The 24011-nt window shown below is 38.6% G+C and overlaps 1 long non-coding RNA gene across 1 annotated transcript; it reads right to left on the minus strand.

Moving 5' to 3' along the window:
• Positions 1-19851: 19851 nt before the first annotated feature.
• LOC133544162 (uncharacterized) lies at positions 19852-23215 on the minus strand. Its single transcript, XR_009804594.1, has 3 exons — positions 23070-23215; positions 22459-22537; positions 19852-19874 (listed from the first exon to the last, which is right to left on the minus strand). It is a non-coding gene; the product is annotated as an uncharacterized LOC133544162 (long non-coding RNA).
• Between the last annotated feature and the right edge of the window lie 796 nt (positions 23216-24011).

Genomic DNA, 24011 nt, shown 5'->3' on the forward strand with positions numbered 1-24011 from the left:
CTCATGTTGACATAATAATCACAATGATATAGATAATCATTATAATCACAGCAATACAGGGGCGCACATTGCGACACAAAAGATTAACGGCGTGAGGGACTAATGAGGGGAAGGGGGGGCAAGGATGTGAGGTGAAGATGCGATGGACAGTGTGGGGACATGGCTTAAAACTGTATAAAAATAAATCATCTAAAAAGCATTAGGTAATACTTAAGTGCAACTAGATGAGACAATTCCTGAAGGAATTGCATGCAATGCTGAAGTTGAACTGAAATCCTGGAATTTTTAAAAAAATTGTTGAAGCAGAGCACACAATCCCCAAAGAAGCTGAATATTTTGAAATTGGAACGGTGTGAATCAGATGACAAATGTGGAAATTGTGGAATTTGGAAGAACGGTCCATTCCTTTCAATCGGAATTTCCCCCCAAAATTGGGAATTTCGGGAAAAAGCTAGAATTTTTTTTTTTAAATTTGAATGTTCTCAATGAGTTGAAATGGTCGGTGTTGGAATTTTTCAAATCGGTCGAGAAATGTTGATGTAGTAACATGTTGAATTGAGAAATGGTATTACGGAATTCCTGGAATTTTGGGAAAACTGGGAATTGTTGCAGTTCAAAAACTACTTCATTTGTTGTCCTAATTAAGAGGAATGTTTTGACAGTAGTTGAAATGGATTGACAAATGTGGAAGGAGTAGTCGCCAGAAAAAAGGGTGGACATAGGGCTTTGGAAAAGCAGAAATTCTGGAAAATCCTGGAATTTCTTTGAACTTGGAAAAAAGAGGAATTTTAAATTTCCAAAATGGTGGAATATGTTGAAGCTGGAATGGTTTGAATAGGCTGAAAATTGTGGAAATGGTGGAATTTTGAAAAATGGGCAATTCAATTAGAATTGCAAAAATATCCCTTGAAAACAGGGAATTCTGGAAAAATCTGGGAATTTTTGTAAGCTTAACAAATTGAAGTTAGAACGGTTTGAAAGGGTTGAAAAATGTGGGAGGAGGAGTCACCGGGAAAAAGGGTGGAAATAGAGCTTTGAAAAAGCAGGAATTCTGGAAAATCCTGGAATTTTATGAACTAGGGAACAAAATGAAAGTTCAAATTTCCAAAATGGTGGAATATGTTGAAGGTAGAATGGTTTGAATAGGTTGAAAATTGTGGAAATGGTGGAAGTTAGAAAAATGGCCATTTCATTTTGAATGGGAAAAATGGCCCGGAAAACCGGGAATTCTGGAAAAATCTGGGAATTTTTGTAAGCTTAGCAGTTTGAAGTTAGAACTGTTTGAATGAGTTCAACATTTTTGGAGGAGTAGTCACCAGGAAAAAGGGTGGAAATAGAGCTTTGAAAAAGCAGGAATTCTGGAAAATCCTGGAATTTTATGAACTTGGGAACAAAATGAAAGTTCAAATTTCCAAAATGGTATAATATGTTGAAGCTGGAATGGTTTGAATAGGCTGAAAATTGTGGAAAAGGTGGAAGTTTGAAAAATGGCCATTTCATTTGGAATGGGAAAAATGTCCCGGAAAACTGGGAATTCTGGATTAATCTGGGAATTTTTGTAAGCTTAACAAATTGAAGTTAGAACGGTTTGAAAGGGTTGAAAAATGTGGGAGGAGGAGTCACCGGGGAAAAGGGTGGGAATAGAACTTTGAAAAAGCAGGAATTCTGGAAAATCCTGGAATTTTATGAACTTGGGAACAAAATGAAAGTTCAAATTTCCAAAATGGTGGAATATGTTGAAGGTAGAATGGTTTGAATAGGTTGAAAATTGTGGAAATGGTGGAAGTTTGAAAAATGGCCATTTCATTTTGAATGGGAAAAATGGCCCGGAAAACCGGGAATTCTGGAAAAATCTGGGAATTTTTGTAAGCTTAGCAGTTTGAAGTTAGAACAGTTTGAATGAGTTCAACATTTTTGGAGGAGTAGTCACCAGGAAAAAGGGTGGAAATAGAGCTTTGAAAAAGCAGGAATTCTGGAAAATCCTGGAATTTTATGAACTTGGGAACAAAATGAAAGTTCAAATTTCCAAAATGGTATAATATGTTGAAGCTGGAATGGTTTGAATAGGCTGAAAATTGTGGAAAAGGTGGAAGTTTGAAAAATGGCCATTTCATTTGGAATGGGAAAAATGTCCCGGAAAACTGGGAATTCTGGATTAATCTGGAAATTTTTGTAAGCTTAACAAATTGAAGTTAGAACTGTTTGAAAGGGTTGAAAAATGTGGGAGGAGTAGTCACCGGGAAAAAGGGTGGAAATAGAGCTTTGAAAAGGCAGGAATTCTGGAAAATCCTGGAATTTTATGAACTTGGGAACAAAATGAAAGTTCAAATTTCCAAAATGGTGGAATATGTTGAAGGTAGAATGGTTTGAATAGGTTGAAAATTGTGGAAATGGTGGAAGTTTGAAAAATGGCCATTTCATTTTGAATGGGAAAAATGGCCCGGAAAACCGGGAATTCTGGAAAAATCTGGGAATTTTTGTAAGCTTAGCAGTTTGAAGTTAGAACAGTTTGTATGAGTTCAACATTTTCGGAGGAGTAGTCACCAGGAAAAAGGGTGGAAATAGAGCTTTGAAAAAGCAGGAATTCTGGAAAATCCTGGAATTTTATGAACTTGGGAACAAAATGAAAGTTCAAATTTCCAAAATGGTATAATATGTTGAAGCTGGAATGGTTTGAATAGGCTGAAATTTGTGGAAAAGGTGGAAGTTTGAAAAATGGCCATTTCATTTGGAATGGGAAAAATGTCCCGGAAAACTGGGAATTCTGGATTAATCTGGGAATTTTTGTAAGCTTAACAAATTGAAGTTAGAACGGTTTGAAAGGGTTGAAAAATGTGGGAGGAGTAGTCACCGGGAAAAAGGGTGGAAATAGAGCTTTGAAAAAGAAGGAATTCTGGAAAATCCTGGAATTTTATGAACTTGGGAACAAAATGAAAGTTCAAATTTCCAAAATGGTGGAATATGTTGAAGGTAGAATGGTTTGAATAGGTTGAAAATTGTGGAAATGGTGGAAGTTAGAAAAATGGCCATTTCATTTTGAATGGGAAAAATGGCCCGGAAAACCGGGAATTCTGGAAAAATCTGGGAATTTTTGTAAGCTTAGCAGTTTGAAGTTAGAACAGTTTGAATGAGTTCAACATTTTTGGAGGAGTAGTCACCAGGAAAAAGGGTGGAAATAGAGCTTTGAAAAAGCAGGAATTCTGGAAAATCCTGGAATTTTATGAACTTGGGAACAAAATGAAAGTTCAAATTTCCAAAATGGTATAATATGTTGAAGCTGGAATGGTTTGAATAGGCTGAAAATTGTGGAAAAGGTGGAAGTTTGAAAAATGGCCATTTCATTTGGAATGGGAAAAATGTCCCGGAAAACTGGGAATTCTGGATTAATCTGGGAATTTTTGTAAGCTTAACAAATTGAAGTTAGAACGGTTTGAAAGGGTTGAAAAATGTGGGAGGAGTAGTCACCGGGAAAAAGGGTGGAAATAGAGCTTTGAAAAAGCAGGAATTCTGGAAAATCCTGGAATTTTATGAACTTGGGAACAAAATGAAAGTTCAAATTTCCAAAATGGTGGAATATGTTGAAGGTAGAATGGTTTGAATAGGTTGAAAATTGTGGAAATGGTGGAAGTTAGAAAAATGGCCATTTCATTTTGAATGGGAAAAATGGCCCGGAAAACCGGGAATTCTGGAAAAATCTGGGAATGTTTGTAAGCTTAACAGTTTGAAGTTAGAACAGTTTGAATGAGTTGAACATTTTGGGAGGAGTAGTCACCAAGAAAAATGGTGGAAATAAGGCTTTGAAAAAGCAGGAATTCTGGAAAATCTTGGAATTTTATGAACTTGGGAACAAAATGAAAGTTAAAATTTACAAAATGGTGGAATATGTTGAATCTGGAATGGTTTGAATAGGCTGAAAATTGTGGAAATGGTGGAAGTTTGAAAAATGTCCCGGAAAACCAGGAATTCTGGAAAAATCTGGAATTTTTTGTAAGCTTAAGAGTTTGAAGTTAGCACGGTTTGAATGAGTTGAAGATTTTTGGAGGCGTAGTCACCGGGAAAAAGGGTGGAAATAGGGCTTTGAAAAAGCAGGAATTCTGGAAAATCCTGGAATTTTTATGAGCTTGGGAACAAAATGAAAGTTAAAATTTCCAAAATGGTGGAATATGTTGAAGGTAGAATGGTTTGAATAGGTTGAAAATTGTGGAAATGGTGGAAGTTAGAAAAATGGCCATTTCATTTTGAATGGGAAAAATGGCCCGGAAAACCGGGAATTCTGGAAAAATCTGGGAATGTTTGTAAGCTTAACAGTTTGAAATTAGAACAGTTTGAATGAGTTGAACATTTTGGGAGGAGTAGTCACCAAGAAAAATGGTGGAAATAAGGCTTTGAAAAAGCAGGAATTCTGGAAAATCTTGGAATTTTATGAACTTGGGAACAAAATGAAATTTAAAATTTACAAAATGGTGGAATATGTTGAATCTGGAATGGTTTGAATAGGCTGAAAATTGTGGAAATGGTGGAAGTTTGAAAAATGGCCATTTCATTTGGAACGGGAAAAATGTCCCGGAAAACCGGGAATTCTGGAAAAATCTGGAATTTTTTGTAAGCTTAAGAGTTTGAAGTTAGAACAGTTTGAATGAGTTGAAGATTTTTGGAGGCGTAGTCACCGGGAAAAAGGGTGGAAATAGGGCTTTGAAAAAGCAGGAATTCTGGAAAATCCTGGAATTTTTATGAACTTGGGAACAAAATGAAAGTTAAAATTTACAAAATGGTGGAATATGTTGAAGGTAGAATGGTTTGAATAGGTTGAAAATTGTGGAAATGGTGGAAGTTGGAAAAATGGCCATTTCATTTTGAATGGGAAAAATGGCCCGGAAAACCGGGAATTCTGGAAAAATCTGGAATTTTTTGTAAGCTTAAGAGTTTGAAGTTAGCACGGTTTGAATGAGTTGAAGATTTTTGGAGGCGTAGTCACCGGGAAAAAGGGTGGAAATAGGGCTTTGAAAAAGCAGGAATTCTGGAAAATCCTGGAATTTTTATGAACTTGGGAACAAAATGAAAGTTAAAATTTACAAAATGGTGGAATATGTTGAAGCTGGGATGGTTTGAATAAACTCAAAATTGTGGAAATGGTGGAAGTTGGAAAAATGGCCATTTCATTTTGAATGGGAAAAATGGCCCGGAAAACCGGGAATTCTGGAAAAATCTGGGAATTTTTGTAAATTTAACAGCTTAAAGTTAGCATGGTTTGAATGGGGTGAAAAAAGTGTAAGATGTTTTGTTTTAGCGCACTTATTGTAGTCATTCTTCCTGTTTGCCTCCCCTCACCTGCCTCTGATTAGTGATCAGGAGACTCACCTGCTCCTGATTGCTAATCAGAGATCTATATGTATACAGCGATGTGTATTCATAACATGTGACTTAGTGGGGGATTTGACACTTACTCAGCGCTGTTATCTTCCATACTTACTGCAACATATGCTTTTTACTGTCCCTGCACGTCAAATGTGAAAAATAAAATATTTTTAATTATGTTTGTTTTTACTCATGATCAGAGGTGGGTAGTAACGCGCTACATTTACTTCGTTACATCTACTTGAGTAACTTTAGGGATACATTGTACTTCTAAGAGTAGTTTTTTATGCAACATACTTTTACTTTTACTTGAGTATTTTAATAGAGAAGAAACGCTACTTTTACTCCGCTCCATTTATCTACATTCAGGTAGCTACTCGCTACTTTTTTTTTAATCCATCTGATAATGCACGCTTTGTTTGTTTTGATTCTGTCAGACAAGCATTCAAAGTAGGAACTACGCATGCCTGCGTTTCACCAATCAAATGCAGTCACTGGTGGCGTTGGACCAATCAAACAGAGCCAGGTGGTCACGTGACCGTCACAAATAGAACCCCACATGTTGAAAAACTTATTGGGGTGTTACCATTTAGTGGTCAATTGTGCAGAATATGTACTGTACTGTGCAATCTACTAATAAAAGTTTCAATCAATCAATTAAAAGTGTAAAGGAAAAAAGACGCTTTTCATTTCAACCGTACTTCCCCTCAAAAGCCTAAAGACTGATCGCACAGTTCCTGTCTTCACAATAAAAGTGCCGCTACATCGTGCCTGCGCTAACAAAATAAGAGTCTCCGAAAGCCAGAGAAAACAAGCTAGCAAGCTACGGAGTTTGCCACCAATGTATTTCTTGTAAAGTGTATAAAAATGAATATGAAAGCTGGACAAATAAGATGCCAAAAACCACCGACTTTCATGTGGTATTAGACAGGAAGGAGGAACTTTTTTTTTCCTCCATTTGAAAATGTGGACATTATCAGCACTATACTGTCTGATTCCAATCAATGCAAGTCATCAGAATCAGGTAATACACCAACTTATATTCTTGTCTTCATGAAAGATAGGAATCTATATGTTAAACATGCATGTATATTCATTAAATCACCTTTAACGTGTCAACAAAAACGGCAAAATAAATAAATACAAATTATATACTGTATATATATATATATATATATATATATATATATATATATATATATATATGATATGTGTGTGTATGTATATATGAGGTAGATCACCTCGACTTGGTTATTTATTAAGTAATTGATTAACGATGAAAAAATGATTGGGGTGTTACCATTTAGTGGTCAATTGTACGGAATATGTACTGTACTGTGCAATCTACTAATACAAGTTTTAATCAATCAATTAATCAATCAATGAATGCTAAGTTATTCTGGCGCAATTTGCCTTATTTTTTTTTTTATTTTAATGTATTATTATTTAATATATATTATTGTTTTAGTTGATTGAGAGATATTCCTGGCTCTGAATTTGCTCATTGCTATTTTTATGTTTTTGTGCATTATTTGTTGCCGTAATCATTAAACAAACAGGTTACTCATCAGTTACTCAGTACTTGAGTAGTTTTTTCACAACATACTTTTTACTTTTTCTCAAGTAAATATTTGGGTGACTACTCCTTACTTTTACTTGAGTAATACATCTCTAAAGTAACAGTACTCTTACTTGAGTACAATTTCTGGCTACTCTACCCACCTCTGCTCAGGATCCACCAGGCTCCACTCAAATGCCCGAATAGGACCGTGTTCATGCAAAAAGGACATGACGGCGAAGGCATCGCATGACGCCACGCAAGTACGGCCCGCGGGGCTCGTGCCTTTTCATTAGATGCTTAGTAAGTGCTCTGAGGCAATGTCGTGATATCATTGCCGTGTCGTTACTTTAATGATCGGGCTTTGCTCGTGAACTTCATAAAAATCCCTCAACCAGTAAGGGATGAGAATGGTAATCACTTTTCAGTCCGGGAGAGTGCTTAAAGGGGGAGTGCTCCACCTTTTTGGGGGAATTTTTACCTGTGATGTCATTCACAATAACACACATGCTTTTCTATGTTTAATGCATTCTAAATTGTAAAAAAAACGGCTGGTACTAGACTGCTAACAATGAAGTCATCAATCGCGCCCATACAAGCCCTTTAAAGGGGAACATTATCACAATTTCAAAATGGTTAAAAACAATAAAAATCAGTTCCCAGTGGCTTGTTGTATTTTTTTGAAGTTTTTTTCAAAATTGTACCCGTCTCTGAATATCCCTAAAAAAAAGCTTTAAAGTACTTGATTTCTGCTATTTGCGATGCGACTATCCATTTCCCTGTGACGTCATACAGTGCTGCCAATGTAAACAAACAACATGGCGGTTATCACAGCAAGATATAGCGACGTAGCTCGGATTCAGACTCAGATTTCAAGGGCTTATTGATTGAACAGATTACGCATGTATTGAAACGGATGGTTGGAATATGAAAGTATTGAAGAGGAAACTGAAGTTATTGAGCGAATAGGTATTGACGCTATTCATAGCCATAGCATGGCCGAATAGCTGCGTTAGCATCGCCGGTAAAATGTGCGGACCAAACGATCAGGACTTTCGCATCTTGTGACACTGGAGCAACTTAAATCCGTCGAATGGTAAGTGTTTTTTTCGCATTAAATGTGGGTGGAAGGAAACGTAATATAGTTGCAAATGCATCTACAGGTTATCCATACATCTCTGTGCCATGGTAAATAGCATGTTAGCATTGATTTGCATAGCATGTTAGCATCGATTAGCTGGCAGTCAACATCAACAAAACTCACCTTTGTGATTTCGTTGACTTTATCGTTGCAAATGCATCTGCAGGTTATCCATACATCTCTGTGCCATGTCTGTCTCAGCATCGCCGGTAAGTAGCATGTTAATGTCGATTAGCGTAGCATGTTAACATCGATTAGATGGCAGTCACGCCGCGACCATATATGTCTGATTAGCACATAAGTTAACGACAAAAAAACTCAACTTTGTGATTTCGTTGACTTTATCGTTGCAAATGCATCTGCAGGTTATCCATACATCTCTGTGCCATGGTAAATAGCATGTTAGCATGGATTAGCGTAGCATGTTAGCATTGATTAGCTGGCAGTCAACATCAACAAAACTCACCTTTGTGATTTCGTTGACTTTATCGTTGCAAATGCATCTGCAGGTTATCCATACATCTCTGTGCAATGTCTGTTTAGCTTCGCCGGTAAGTAGCATGTTAGCGCCGATTAACGTAGCATGTTAGCATCGATTAGCTGGCAATCATGCCGCGACCAAATATGTCTGATTAGCACATAAGTCAACGACAACAAAACTCACCTTTGTGATTTCGTTGACTTTATCGTTGCAAATGCATCTGCAGGTTATCCATACATCTCTGTGCCATGTCTGCCTTAGCATCGCCGGTAAAATGTGGAGACACTCCAGCACATTCAATGGGGGTCTGGCGGCAGACATTTTCGCATCTTCGGGCCAGTGGTGCAACTTGAATCCCTCCCTGTTAGTGTTGTTACACCCTCCGACAACACACCGACGAGGCATGATGTCTCCAAGGTTCCAAAAAATTGTCGAAAAAACGGAAAATAACAGAGTTGAGACCCAATGTTTACAATGTGTTGAAAATGAAAATGGCGGTTTTATTACCTCGGCGACGTCACATTCTGACGTCATCGCCTCCAGAGCGATAAACAGAAATGCGTTTAATTAGCCAAAATTCACCCATTTAGAGTTCGGAAATCCGTTAAAAAAATAGATGGTCTTTTTTCTGCACCATCAAGGTATATATTGACAATTACATAGGTCTGGTGATAATATTCCCCTTTAAAAAAAAAAAAAAACATCCAAAACCAGAAACAATACCCCATTTACATATTGCGAACTGAATATTAGCCAAGTTTTTGCGATATTGTTATTATAGGTGCTGACGCAGACGGACTACTTTTGGAGAGGTAACTCGATTGTGCAGTTATTGGCATACTGAGTTGGTGAAAGATGAACGTTAGATTATAAAACATGCTTCACATTTGTTTAGTAGAAGATTGGGGCCAAGAGGTTTGTCGAAATTGTAATTAAATTCAGCCCTGAAAATATTGCGAGGATTATGACGAGTGAGGATTATTATGTATTTCAATGACAATAAAAAGGCTTGGAATAGGTTTTTCCCCCTGAAATATTATCGAGTTTAGAACTGAATTTGGATGTATTTGTCAGGTTTGTACCTGAGGGTTTGGTCATGTTTTAGTTTTTCCTCTGTGTTTGTCTTCTTTCCTGTTATCTCTTAGTGTTTTTTCCCCTCAGCTGTGGCTGATTGGCACGGGGCCACACCTGGTGTCAATCAGCCAGCTGCCATTTAGACATGCTTGTTCCTCCACTCTAGGCTGCATTATTATGATTACAACTTGAAGCTCTGACCGTTTGTACCTGAACCTGTAGCTGTTTGCAGCGTGCTGTCTCTTTGTTGCTAGTTCCTGTTTGCTGGATCATGTTTCCCGTTTTCCAGTTTGGCTGTTCTTAGTTTCTGGTTTATGTTTTTTCATTTTTAAAGATTAAATCATGTTTTCCTGCACAAAGCCTGCCTCCTTGTCTGCATCTTGGGGTTCGTCATCAACTCAACCTGACAGAATAATCCAGCCAAATTCGAACCCCGCAGAGATTTCTATGGCGGAGAGGCTTGACGGGATTATAGCGCTAATGGGTAAATTCAAGAAAAGTTTGGCCGCTTTTCAAGCCCACTCTGACCCACCCCTGTTGTCTGTGGGCCTATCTGGTTTCGTCACCAACTCAACCTGACACTACTGCATGTTTTATAATGTCATAATTATTGTGTATGTGTTTAATATTTATTGATGTATTCATTTATTTACTTACTTAATGTACGTTCAACTATTTACCGTATTTTCCGGACTATGAGGGGCACTTTTTTTCTCAAAACTCCACAGTGCGCCTTATAACTCATGCAAGGAATACGTTTGGTTGACCTTATCTACCTCGAAGCTATTTTATTTTGTAAATGGTATAATGATACATATGACCAGTAGATGGCAGTCAAACATAAGAGATATGATGGCAATATGTCTCAAGGGAACACCAACATTTCAAATGTTCCATTGAAAATACAGAACATTACAAACAGTGCTCAAAAATCCATCAAAAATGTTTTAGTACGACTTTGGTGAGCTATGAAGCCACAACACTTGAAGGATTGTCGGCACATTAAACATAGGAGTATTGGTATGGTGTGTGTAAAAGGTAAGACATATAATCTCACGTTTTGTTTCGCAATATTATGCAAAAGGAACTCTTCTTACCTTCTGGTACCTGCTGATCTGTATTTAGGATCTGCATAAATCCTGAAAATTTGCGCTAATCCGCCTTTGTAGTCCGTAGCCAATAAGCTTCTTCTTTTTCTCTGTCTTCTTGTTATGGGACATCCAAGCTCCGCTGTTGTCATTTCTAATATAAAGTAGTGTACATTTCTTACTTATATCCTTCAGTAACCACGCGATGAAACCGCTAAAACATACCGGTGTGGTGAGTTTACATTATTCACTCGAGGAACTTTCGGTTTCGGTGTGAAGCGACTCGGATGAGAATCAGCACCTCCAAGTCCGAGTCAATGAAAAGGGTATAGTGCCATCTCCGGATTGGGGAGGAGACCCTGCCCCAAGTGGAAGAGTTCAAGTACCTAGGAGTCTTGTTCATGAGTGAGAGAAGAGTGGATCGTGAGATCGACAGGCGGATCGGTGCGGCGTCTTCAGTAATGCAGACGCTGTATCGATCCGTTGTGGTGAAGAAGGAGCTGAGCCGGAAGGCGAAGCTCTCAATTTACCGGTCGATCTACGTTCCCATCCTCACCTATGGTCATGAGCTTTGGGTTATGACCGAAAGGATAAGATCACGGGTACAAGCGGCCGAAATGAGTTTCCTCTGCCTGGTGGCGGGGCTCTCCCTTAGAGATAGGGTGAGAAGCTCTGGCATCCGGGGGGAGATCAAAGTAAAGCCACTGCTACTCCACATCGAGAGGAGCCAGATGAGGTGGTTCGGGCATCTGGTCAGGATGCCACCCAAACGCCTCCCTAGGGAGGTGTTTAGGGCACGTCCAACCGGTAGGATGACATGGGGAAGACCCAGGACACGTTAGGAACGCCTCGGGATCCCTCGGGAAGAGCTGGACAAAGTGGCTGGGGAGAGGAGAGTCTGGACTTCCCTGCTTAGGCTGCTGCCCCCGTGACCCAACCTTGGATAAGCGGAAGAATATAGATGCATGGATGGACAAATACAACGTTGAAACAATATGCTTTTTAATGACGTTTATTCAATGTCAGGTTGTGACGTTAAAGTTGAGCATTGAAATTTGGTCATTATTCAACCAACAGTGCGGATCAAACGTTGTCTCAATTTACAATTACAACTATTTTGCAACCTTGTTCAAATACAGTGAGGCAAAAACGTATTTAATCAGCCACCGATTGTGCAAGTTCTCCCACTTAAAATGATGACAGAGGTCTGTCATTTTCATCATAGGTACACTTCAACTGTGAGAGACAGAATGTGAAAAAAAATCCAAGAATTCACATTGTAGGAATTTTAAAGAATTTATTTGTAAATTATGGTGGAAAATAAGTATTTGGTCAACCATTCAAAGCTCTCATTGGCTGAAAATCTCACGATACATGGCCCCATTCATTCTTTCCTTAACACGGATCAATCGTCCTGTCCCCTTAGCAGAAAAACAGCCCCAAAGCATGATGTTTCCACCCCCATGCTTCACAGTAGGTATGGTGTTCTTGGGATGCAACTCAGTATTCATCTTCCTCCAAACACGACGAGTTGAGTTTATACCAAAAAGTTGTATTTTGGTTTCATTCTCCAAATCTTCTGCTGTATCATCCATGTATCCATTTTGGTATAAACTCAACTCGTCGTGTTTGGAGGAAGAAGAATACTGAGTTGCATCCCAAGAACACCACACCTACTGTGAAGCTTGGGGGTGGAAACATCATGCTTTGGGGCTGTTTTTCTGCTATAGGGGACAGGACGATTGATCCGTGTTAAGGAAAGAATGAATGGGGCCATGTATCGTGAGATTTTGAGGCAAAACCTCCTTCCATCAGTGAGAGCTTTGAATGGTTGACCAAATACTTATTTTCCACCGTAATTTACAAATAAATTATTTAAAATTCCTACAATGTGAATTCCTGGATTTTTTTTTCACATTCTGTCTCTCACAGTTGAAGTGTACCTATGATGAAAATTACAGACCTCTGTCATCATTTTGAGTGGGAGAACTTGCACAATCGCTGGCTGACTAAATACTTTTTTGCCCCACTGTATTTTTTCAAACTTCCCACACACATTAGGTGTAGTTGAGATACGTACCAGGTGGGTTTTGCCGAAACCAGCATGAGGAAAGAGAGGAAATCACTACTGACTTCCATCTTGGCCAAGAAATAACTCAAGGACGCTTTCGACTTTGACGACAAAATTAAAACACAACAAGTTATTAATCAGATCCTCACAAAAATGATTGAAGATGATGAAAAGTTGTTTTCGATGAACCCACTTTTATACCCTCCTCATGTCTCCTCGCCGTGTTTGTCTGCAAGAGTGTCTAATGAAGGAACAAATGACGTTAAATGTTAATTTGTCCTTTTCGGTGGTGTTCTTTCTGCATGTTAAATTGCAACTTTTCCATAATTCAAGAGTTTTGTGCGATCATATTTGGGTGTTGGACATGGGCCACCCTATTTAAAACGAAAAGGGGAAACGACACAAATGGTGACCACTAAACGCAATAAAGTGTTAAATCAAGTCTTATTTATGTCGTATATGTATTAGAAAGTGTCTTTTTGCTGGACTTCCTCCTCACTCCCTGCCTCGTCAATAACACATCCCCACATTGTGGAGACTTTGACTTACAAGCGATACCAAAGGACAAGAGGCAAGAAGTACATGCCGCTGGATGACATCATACGCAAATACGGTGTTAGCTTTCACTGTTATGCAGATGACACCCAACTTTACATGCCCCTAAAGCTGACCAACACGCCGGACTGTAGTCAGCTGGAGTCGTGTCTTAATGAAATTAGACAATGGATGTCCGCAAATTTTTTGCAACTAAACGCCAAAAAAACGGAAATGCTGATTATCGGTCCTGCTAGACACCGACCTCTATTTAATAATACAACTTTAACATTTGACAACCAAACAATTAAACAAGGCGACTCGGTAAAAAATCTGGGTATTATCTTCGACCCAACTCTCTCCTTTGAGTCACACATTAAAAGCGTACTTTCATCTCCGTAATATTGCTAAAGTTTGCTCCATTTTGTCCACTAAAGACGCTGAGATCATTATCCATGCGTTTGTTACGTCTCGTCTCGATTACTGTAACGTATTATTTTCGGGTCTCCCCATGTCTAGCATTAAAAGATTACAGTTGGTACAAAATGCGGCTGCTAGACTTTTGACAAGAACCAGAAAGTTTGATCACATTACGCATGTACTGGCTCACCTGCACTGGCTTCCTGTGCACTTAAGATGTGACTTTAAGGTTTTACTACTTACGTATAAAATACTACACGGTCTAGCTCCATCCTATCTTGCCGATTGTATTGTACCATATGTCCCGGCAAGAAATCTGCGTTCAAAAGACTCCGGCTTATTCGTGATTCCTAAAGCCCCAAAAAAGTCTGCGGGCTATAGAGCGTTTTCCGTTCGGGCTCCAGTACTCTGGAATGCCCTGCCGGTAACAGTTTGAGATGCTACCTCAGTAGAAGCATTTTAGTCTCACCTTAAAACTCATTTGTAGACTCTAGCCTTTAAATAGACCTCCTTTTTAGACCAGTTGATCTGCCGCTTCTTTTCTTTTTCTTCTCTGTCCCCCCCTCCCATGTGGAGGGGGTCTGGTCAGATGCCCATGGATGAAGTACTGGCTGTCCAGAGTCGAGACCCAGGTTGGACCGCTCGTCGGGACCCAGGATGGACCGCTCGCCTGTGTTTCGGTTGGGGACATCTCTACGCTGCTGATCCGCCTCCGCTTGGGATGGTTTCCTGTGGACGGGACTCTCGCTGCTGTCTTGGATCCGCTTTGAACTGAACTCTCGCGGCTGTGTTGGAGCCACTATGGATTGAACTTTCACAGTATCATGTTAGACCCGCTCGACATCCATTGCTTTCGGTCCCCTAGAGGGGGGGGGGGGTTGCCCACTTCTGAGGTCCTCTCCAAGGTTTCTCATAGTCATCATTGTCACTGGCGTCCCACTGGGTGTGAACTCTCCCTGCCCACTGGGTGTGAGTTTTCCTTGCCCTTATGTGGGTTCTTCCGAGGATGTCGTAGTCGTAAGGGTTTGTACAGTCCTTTGAGACATTTGTGATTTGGGGCTATATAAATAAACATTGATTGATTGATTAATTGAAGTACCGTTTTATACTAACAGGACTAAGATAAAGTTAAAGTACCAATGATTGTCACACACACACTAGATGTGGCGAAATTATTCTCTGCATTTGACCCATCACCCTTGATCACCCCCTGGGAGGTGAGGGGAGCAGTGGGCAGCAGCGGTGACGCGCCCGGGAATCATTTATGGTGATTTAACCCCCAATTCCAACTCTTAATTCTGAGTGCCAAACAGGGAGGTTATGGGTCCCATTTTTACAGTCTTTGGTATGACTCGGCCGGGATTTGAACTCACGACCTGCTGATTTCAGGGTGGACAATCCAACCACTAGGCCACTGAGTAGGTCGTTAGCAGTAAGTTGGCGTAAAGAATTACAGTTATTTACGTAGCCCTCAATCGCAAGTGCTTTAAAGGGCTTTACGAACCACAACATAATCCCTTGATCTGGACAAAGAATAACCCTAAAAGCCAGAGATGAAAATAACGGACTAACCTCTAAGTTTGGATGAACTCTAATAATAATAATAATAATAATAGATTGTATTTGTAAACATTGAACAAACAATCTCAAAGTGCTACAGTGTATAAAAAAACAAAAACAAAGCTAGAACAACAAATAGCTGCCCCCAACGAGTAAAATAAAAAGTAAAATGAAATAAAAACTAAAACAGCCTAATAGCTTGAACTAGCACACATAAATCTGACAAAAGGCTTTTTTAAAAAGATAGGTTTTTAAAGGCCTACTGAAATGAGATTTTCTTATCCAAACGGGGAAAGCAGGTCCATTCTATGTGTCATACTTGATCATTTCGCGATATTGCCATATTTTTGCTGAAAGGATTTATTAGAGAACATCCATGATAAAGTTCGCAACTTTTGGTCACTAACAGAAAAGCCCTGCATTTTCAGACAATGACATCACCCGTCGAGGGCTCCTCACATCCTCACATCCTCACATTGTTTATAATCATAGCCAGCAGCAGCTAGAGCTATTCGGACCGAGAAAGCGACAATTTCCCCATTAATATGAGCGAGGATGAAAGATTCGTGGATGAGGAAAGTTAGAGTGAAGGATTAGAAAAAACAGGGAGGTAATGGGTCCCATTTTTACAGTCTTTGGTATGATTCGGCCAGGATTTGAACTCACGACCTATTGATTTCAGGGTGGACAATCCAACCACTAGGCCACTGAGTAGGTCGTTAGCAGTAAGTTGGCGTAAAGAATTACGGTTATTTACGTAGCCCTCAATCGCAAGTGCTTTAAAGGGCTTTACGAACCACAACATAATCCCTTGATCTGGACAAAGAATAACCCTAAAAGCCAGAGATGAAAATAACGGACTAACCTCTAAGTTCGGATGAACTCTAATAATACTAATAATAATAATAGATTGTATTTGTAAACATTGAACAAACAATCTCAAAGTGCTACAGTGTATTTAAAAAAAACAAAAAAATAAGCTACAACAACAAATAGCGGCCCCCAACGAGTAAGATAAATAGTAAAATGAAATAAAAACTAAAACAGCCCAATAGCTAGAACTAGCACACATAAATCTGACAAAAGGTTTTTTAAAAAGATGGGTTTTTAAAGGCCTACTGAAATGATATTTTCTTATTTAAGCGGGGATAGCAGGTCCATTCTATGTGTCATACTTGATCATTTTGCGATACTGCCATATTTTTGCTGAAAGGATTTAGTAGAGAACATCCGTGATAAAGTTTGCAACTTTTGGTCACTAACAGAAAAGCCCTGCATTTTCAGACGATGACATCACCCGTTGAGGGCTCCTCACATCCTCACATTGTTTACAATCATAGCCAGCAGCAGCTAAAGCTATTCGGACCGAGAAAGCGACAATTTCCCTATTAATTTGAGCGAGGATGAAAGATACGTGGATGAGGAAAGTTAGAGTGAAGGACTAGAAAAAAGAAGAAAAAAAAAGGTGTTACAATGGGAGCGATTCAGATGTTATTAGACACATTTACTAGGATAATTCTGGAAAATCCCTTATCTGCCAATTGTGTTGCTAGTCTTTTAGTGAGATTAAATAGTACCTGAAAGTTGGAGGGGCGTGGCCACGGGTGTGTGTGAACGCCAGAGTCTCTGAGGGAAGTCACACAGCTGCAGCAGGACGGAAGCTCCGCTGATGTCTCCGGTAAGAGGCGACTTATTACCACCATTTCTCACCGAAAACTGCTGGTTGACATGCCAGCAAAGCGTCACATTTCTTAGTTTTTATTCTAATTGGGGTCCAATAAGCCCAAATAGCAAAGAGAAATAAAAAAAACATGTAAACAAAGAGGTTAACTTTATTTCGGGTGAAACTAGTCTAAAACATATTTAGGTCGTAAACATTTTTTTTTTTATGCTCTAACTATCAACATCCATCCATCCATTTTCTACCGCGTATTCCCTTTTTGGGGTCGCGGGGGGCGCTGGCGCCTATCTCAGCTACAATCGGGCGGAAGGCGGGGTACACCCTGGACAAGTCGCCACCTCATCGCAGGGCCAACACAGATAGACAGACAACATTCACACACTAGGGCCAATTTAGTGTTGCCAATCAACCTATCCCCAGGTGCATGTCTTTGGAAGTGGGAGGAAGCCGGAGTACCCGGAGGGAACCCACGCATTCACGGGGAGAACATGCAAACTACACACAGAATGATCCCGAGCCTGGATTTGAACCCAGGACTGCAGGAACTTCATATTGTGAGGCAGACGCACTAACCCCTCTGCCACCGTGAAGCCGATTTTTTTTGCAAATCAATTATAATCTGCAAGTAATGTGCCGTTGCTAAATGTCTACTGAAACCCACTACTACCGACCACGCAGTCTGATAGTTTATATATCAATGATGAAATGTTAACACTGCAACACATGCCAATACCACCTTTTTAGTTTACTAAATTGCAATTTTAAATTTCCCGCGAGTTTCTTGTTGAAAACATCGCAGAACGATGACGCCCATGTGTGACGTCACGGACTGTCAGGAAATATTATCGCTGCACCAAACACGGCTAAAAGTAGTCTCTGTTCATGGCATAATTACACAGTATTTTGGACATCTGTGTTGCTGAATCTTTTGCAATTTCTTCATTTAATAATGGAGACGTCAAAGAAGAATGCTGTTGGTGGAAAGCGCTGGATTGCAGCTGTCTTTAGCACCGAGACACAGCCGGTGTTTCTTTGTTTGTTGTGAAGCGAAGCGGTCAAGCTAACATGTTTTCTCTACGTCAACCAGCATGTTTTTGGATGGGGAAATTGTGATATATATCTTACCGGAGACATCAATGGATTATTCGTCGTCCTGCAGCAACTGTCACATCAGAAAAGGCAGCAGTGAGCTTGGCTCCTCGGCTTCTCTCTGAGACACTGCGTGTTCACCGCAGCCATCCGACCTCGAGGTATGTCTTTACAATCTTTAAAATCTCACTAAAACACTATTAAAACAATAAGCAGATAAGGGATCTTCCAGAATTATCCTAGTAAATGTGTTTAAAAACATCTGAATCGCTCACAATGCAATCGCCTTTTTTTTTTTTTTAAACTTTATTTATTTTTTATTTTTTTTCTAGTCCTTCGCTATCAATATCCTCAACCACAAATCTTTCATCCTCACTCAACTTATTGGGATAATTGTCAACATATTTGATCTATTAGAAATAAACCTACTTCATGGAAAAAGAAGGTCAGGTCTGGAACGAATTATCCACAATAAGCAAGGCACGACTGTACTTTCCTCTGCAGGGGAAACATATTGACGTGGTTGAGACGGAACTGTGATTGTACTCGCTTTGTTCCTTGCTTTGGAAAAGGTAGTCACTTCCACGTTTTAATCGACGCACGACTGTACTTGTTTGACCAAACCATGGCGGCCTACCTCATTAGCTGTGGATTCCAGCTGTGAGCCTTCATCTCCATCACACACACACACACGCACACACACATACGTGTTTGGGTGACATATGAGGACTTATGACAAAAACGTGACATATGGGGACATGCCTTTCCAATGGTCCTGCAGGCCTGGGAATCAGACGGTTAGTGAACCAGAATTTTAGAAACACAGTGGTCTATTGAGATTTTTGCAACTCTTTTGTTTTTTTCTGAACCTGATTTTTATGGTACATATGAGGACTTGTCAGGTTTAGGTGACAAATGAAGACCAGAGTGTTTAAGATTTCAAGTTTATGTGACATATGACAACCATGACGTCACAGAGTGTTTAAGATTTCAAGTTTATGTGACATATGATGACCATGACGTCACAGAGTGTTTAAGATTTCAAGTTTATGTGACATATGATGACCATGACGTCACAGAGTGTTTAAGATTTCAAGTTTGTGAAATATGACAACCATGACGTCACAGAGTGTTTAAGATTTCAGGTTCATGTGACATATGAGGCTAATGACATCAGAGACTTAACAAAACCACCTGAGTTGGTTTAGTTGATGTGTTGTCATTTAAAAAAAAAATCCCAATCCCATGCTACTGTAATCCAAAACCAAGAAGAGTTTAAAAGAAACATGGGTAAAAATGTAATTGTCGACTAAGTGTAACTGAATTGTTTTTGTGGATTTTGTCGCTAAGAATTATCTGGAATAAATACAAAACGCTTGCTGTTTATTTTGCTTTTTTAATTGCTGGTAACATACTCAAACTACCACAGAAGATGTGGGAAAACATTTTTTTTTCCTTTTTTAAATATAATTCTGTTATGGATGTAGTACTTGATGTCAAGCCAATCTCTGTCCTGTAGAGTTACTAGTTCTTTATGGAGGGAGGCTTCACAATCTGTTTTACCTGGTACTTTGTTGCCAGTTACAAAATGCAACATGTGTCATTCAACTGCTTCCACTTCTTCCCCTTTGCAGCTGTCATAAAGGAGACAAAATACAATTTCTTACTGAAGGAATAATGACTATAACACAGTGAAAAGGTGCAAAACGTAATATAATATTCTAGTAAATGATGTGGATTATTTATTTACCCCGCTTTGGAGTGGACCAAGTGGAAGAAGCTTGAGACATACCTACTTTCAGCGATTTGTCCTGCTGTCAATCTGAAAGGAAGAATTAGAAAACTGTAAAAGTAAACATTTAACATATTGTGCTTTGTGAAGCAGCGGAGTATATGTGTTGTCTGTCTATTTATCAATAATGCAGACGAGGAGTGTTGGCTGAGTTCTTAACGTTTGCTTTCAGAGCGTGCATATCACAACATACAAGATGCCGTCATGGCGACACAACCTATCCTGGGCTACCGCGCATGCTCGTCACTCCTGTTGCATGCTGGGTAGGGTAGTTCTTTTATTCCCTGGCTCATAACATCACAATATAGTACCATGTATATGCGTTCAGTTTATCAAAGCACCAAGCAAACAGATATGGTCATAATTATTTTAAGTCCACTATGCAGAATAAACACAACATTATTAATATTGCTACTACGGATAATTTGATCCAAAATTCCCTAAAACAGCCCACTACCTATAATATACGTTTTTTTAAACATAAGATCCCTGATAAAAAAAAAAATGTTTCTGCTGTTACCTCAGAAATTGCCTGTTCAGATGTTATGATTGTGGCTCAGAGATTTGTATGTAGATTATATTTATTTTCCATAACAAACAGGATAACTTAAATACCCTGGCAGTGGCAATAAGCTTAAATGTTTGTATTTACATTTTTTGAGTTGATTTTCATCAAATATGCTATTTAACTGCTACTGTTTAACAAGGACTGATTTAAATTGTGTTTGCACAACAAATGTTTTGGCGCTTTTGTTCATGTGGGAGAATATTCCAATAAAGGTGCGCTATACACTACTTTTGAATTCATTATTGGGCTTTGCGTATACAATGCATTTAATCGCGATTAATAAGAGAAATAGTGCGATTAACTTCGATTAAAAATTTTAATCATTGCCCAGCCCTAATATATATACAAACCCCGTTTCCATAAAAGTTGGGAAATTGTGTTAGATGTAAATATAAACAGAATACAATGATTTGCAAATCCTTTTCAACCCATATTCAATTGAAAGCATTACAAAGACAACATATTTGATGTTCAAACTCAAACTTTTTTTTTTTTGCAAATAATAATTAACTTTGAATTTCATGGCTGCAACACGTGCCAAAGTAGTTGGGAAAGGGCATGTTCACCACTGTGTTACATCACATTTTCTTTTAACAACACTCAATAAACGTTTGGGAACTGAGGAAACTAATTGTTGAAGCTTTGAAAGTAGAATTCTTTACCATTCTTGCTTGATGTACAGCTTAAGTTGTTGTGTTTTACGCTTCATAATGCGCTACACATTTTCGATGGGAGACATGTCTGGACTGCAGGCGGGCCAGGAAAGTACCCGCACTCTTTTACTACGAAGACACGCTGTTGTAACACGTGGCTTGGCATTGTTTTGCTGAAATAAGCAGGGGCGCCCATGATAATGTTGCTTGGATGACAACATATGTTGCTCCAAAACCTGTATGGACCATTCAGCATTAATGGTGCCTTCTCAGATGTGTAAGTTACCCATGCTTTGGGCACTAATACACCCCCATACCATCACACATGCTGGCTTTTGAACTTTGCGCCGGATGGTTATTTTCCTCTTTGTTCCGGAGAACACCACGTCCACAATTTCCATATATAATTTGAAATGTGGACTCGTCAGACCACAGAACACTTTTCCACTTTGCATCAGTCCATCTTAGATGAGCTCGGGCCCAGCGAAGCCCGCGGCGTTCCTCTGTGTTGTTGATAAATGGCATTTGCTTTGCATAGTAGAGTTTTAACTTGCATTTACAGATGTAGCGACCAACTGTAGTAACTGACAGTGGTTTTCTGAAGTATTTCTGAGCCCATGTGGTGATATCTTTTACACACTGATGTCGGTTTTTAATGCAGTACATCGCTTACGTGCAGTGATTTCTCCAGATTCTCTGAACCTTTTGATAATTTTACGGACCGTAGATGGTAAAATCCCTAAATTCTTTGCAAAAAAAATGTTTAGCAGTTTTAACATCAAATATGTTGTCTTTGTAGCATATTCAACAGAATTGGGGTTGAAAATTCTTTGCAAATCATTGTATCCTGTTTATATGTACATCTAACACAATTTCCCAACTCATATGGAAACGGGGTTTGAATGTATTTATATATATATATATATAGCCTATTATTTGCGCACTATTTACAAGTTATGTACCAAAAACACGACCACCGAAAAAATACTTTGATCAATGAAAACAACGCTGCAGAAACCGGCTGTAAACAAGAGGCACTGCATTTTCTGAATTGAAACACTCATTTTAAAGCTTTGACATTAACATTTTAACACACACTAATCTGATTCAGAAAATATGAGGACCTTATATGAAACACACCTAGGTCTTTCTTGGTTCAAACAATATGAGGACATGACGAGTGCTCACATGTAGAATTTATGTTGTTGACTTGTAACATCTCCTGTTTTGCTAAACATGAGTTCCAAACTCCCTACTGACTAACATGGATGTACCCTTACGAAAATGTTGTCATGTAAACTGATCTGTGAGAGATTAAAATTAATAAATGTCTTTCAAAATATAGGTTGGGTCAAATTTAAAGCAGATATAGTAAAAATAGACATGTAATAACCTGTTGGAGGGATGAAGTCGGTTTATGGCTGTCATCTGAATCTAGAGAATGTTGAGATAGAACCTCAAACAGTTGGTTTCTGCAACAAAACACAAAAATATAATGTCATAACTAATTAATTATAACATTCTCACCACTTTTTGTTGATAAAAATCTGAGCATACAATGCCAGATAAAGGGTAAAGATTATTACAGAGTTTCAGCTCTTAGACAATTCATTAAGAATGTAACACACACAAAAATCTGGTTCAAAAAATATGAGGACCTGAATTGAGACACTCATTTTAAAGCTTTGACATTAACATTGTAACACACATTTTCTGGTCCAGAAAATATGAGGACCTTATATGAAACACACCTAAGTCTTTCTTGCTTCAAACAATATAAGGACATGACGAGTGCTCACATGTAGAATTTATGTTGTTGACTTGTAACATCTCCTATTTTGCTAAACATGAGTTCTAAACTTTCTACTGACTAACATGGATGTACCCTTGCGAAAAAGTTGTCATATAAACTGATCTGTGAGAGATTAAAATAAATAAATGTCTTTCAAAATATAGGTTGGGTCAAATTTAGAGCAGATATAGTAAAAATAGACATGTAATAACCTGTTGGAGGGATGAAGTCAGTTAATGGCTCACATCTGAATCCGGAGAATGTTGAGATGGAACCTCAACAGTTGGTTTCTGCAACAAAACACAAAAATATAATGTCAGAACTAATTAATTATAACATTATCAGCACTTTTTGTTGATGAAACTCTCAGCATTCAATGCCAGATAAATAGTAAAGATTATTACAGAGTTTCAGCTCTTAGACAATAATTAAGAATATAAAACACACTAAAATCGGGTTCAGAAAATATGAGGACCTGAATTGAGACACTCATTTTAAAGCTTGGACATTAACATTGTAACACACACTAATCTGGTTTAGAAAATATGAGGACCTTATATGAAACACACCTAAGTCTTTCTTGGTTCAAACAATATAAGGACATGACGAGTGGTCACATGTAGAATGTATGTTGTTGACTTGTAACATCTCCTGTTTTGCTAAACATGAGTTCCAAACTCCTTACTGACTAACATGGATGTACCCTTACGAAAAAGTTGTCATATAAACTGATCTGTGAGAGATTAAAATTAATAAATGTCTTTCAAAATATAGGTTGGGTCACATTTAGAGTAGATATAGTAAAAATAGACTTGTAATAACCTGTTGGAGGGATGAAGTCGGTTTATCGCACACATCTGAATCTGGAGAATGTTGAGATAGAACCCAGACAGTTGGTGTCTGCAACAAAACACAAAAATATAATGTCAGAACTAATTAATTATAACATTAACAACCACTTTTGGTTGATAATATTCTGAGCATATAATTCTACATAAACAGTAAAGATTATTATAGCGTTTTAGCTCTTAGACTATTATTTAAGAATGTAACATTCACTAAAATGTGGTTCAGAAAATATGAGGACCTGGATTGAAACACTCATTTTAAAGCTTTGAATTAAACATTGTAACACACACTAATGTGGTTCAGAA

Source organism: Nerophis ophidion, linkage group LG27 (genome assembly GCF_033978795.1).
Source record: "Nerophis ophidion isolate RoL-2023_Sa linkage group LG27, RoL_Noph_v1.0, whole genome shotgun sequence".
In the NCBI taxonomy this organism is placed as follows: Eukaryota; Metazoa; Chordata; class Actinopteri; order Syngnathiformes; family Syngnathidae; genus Nerophis; species Nerophis ophidion.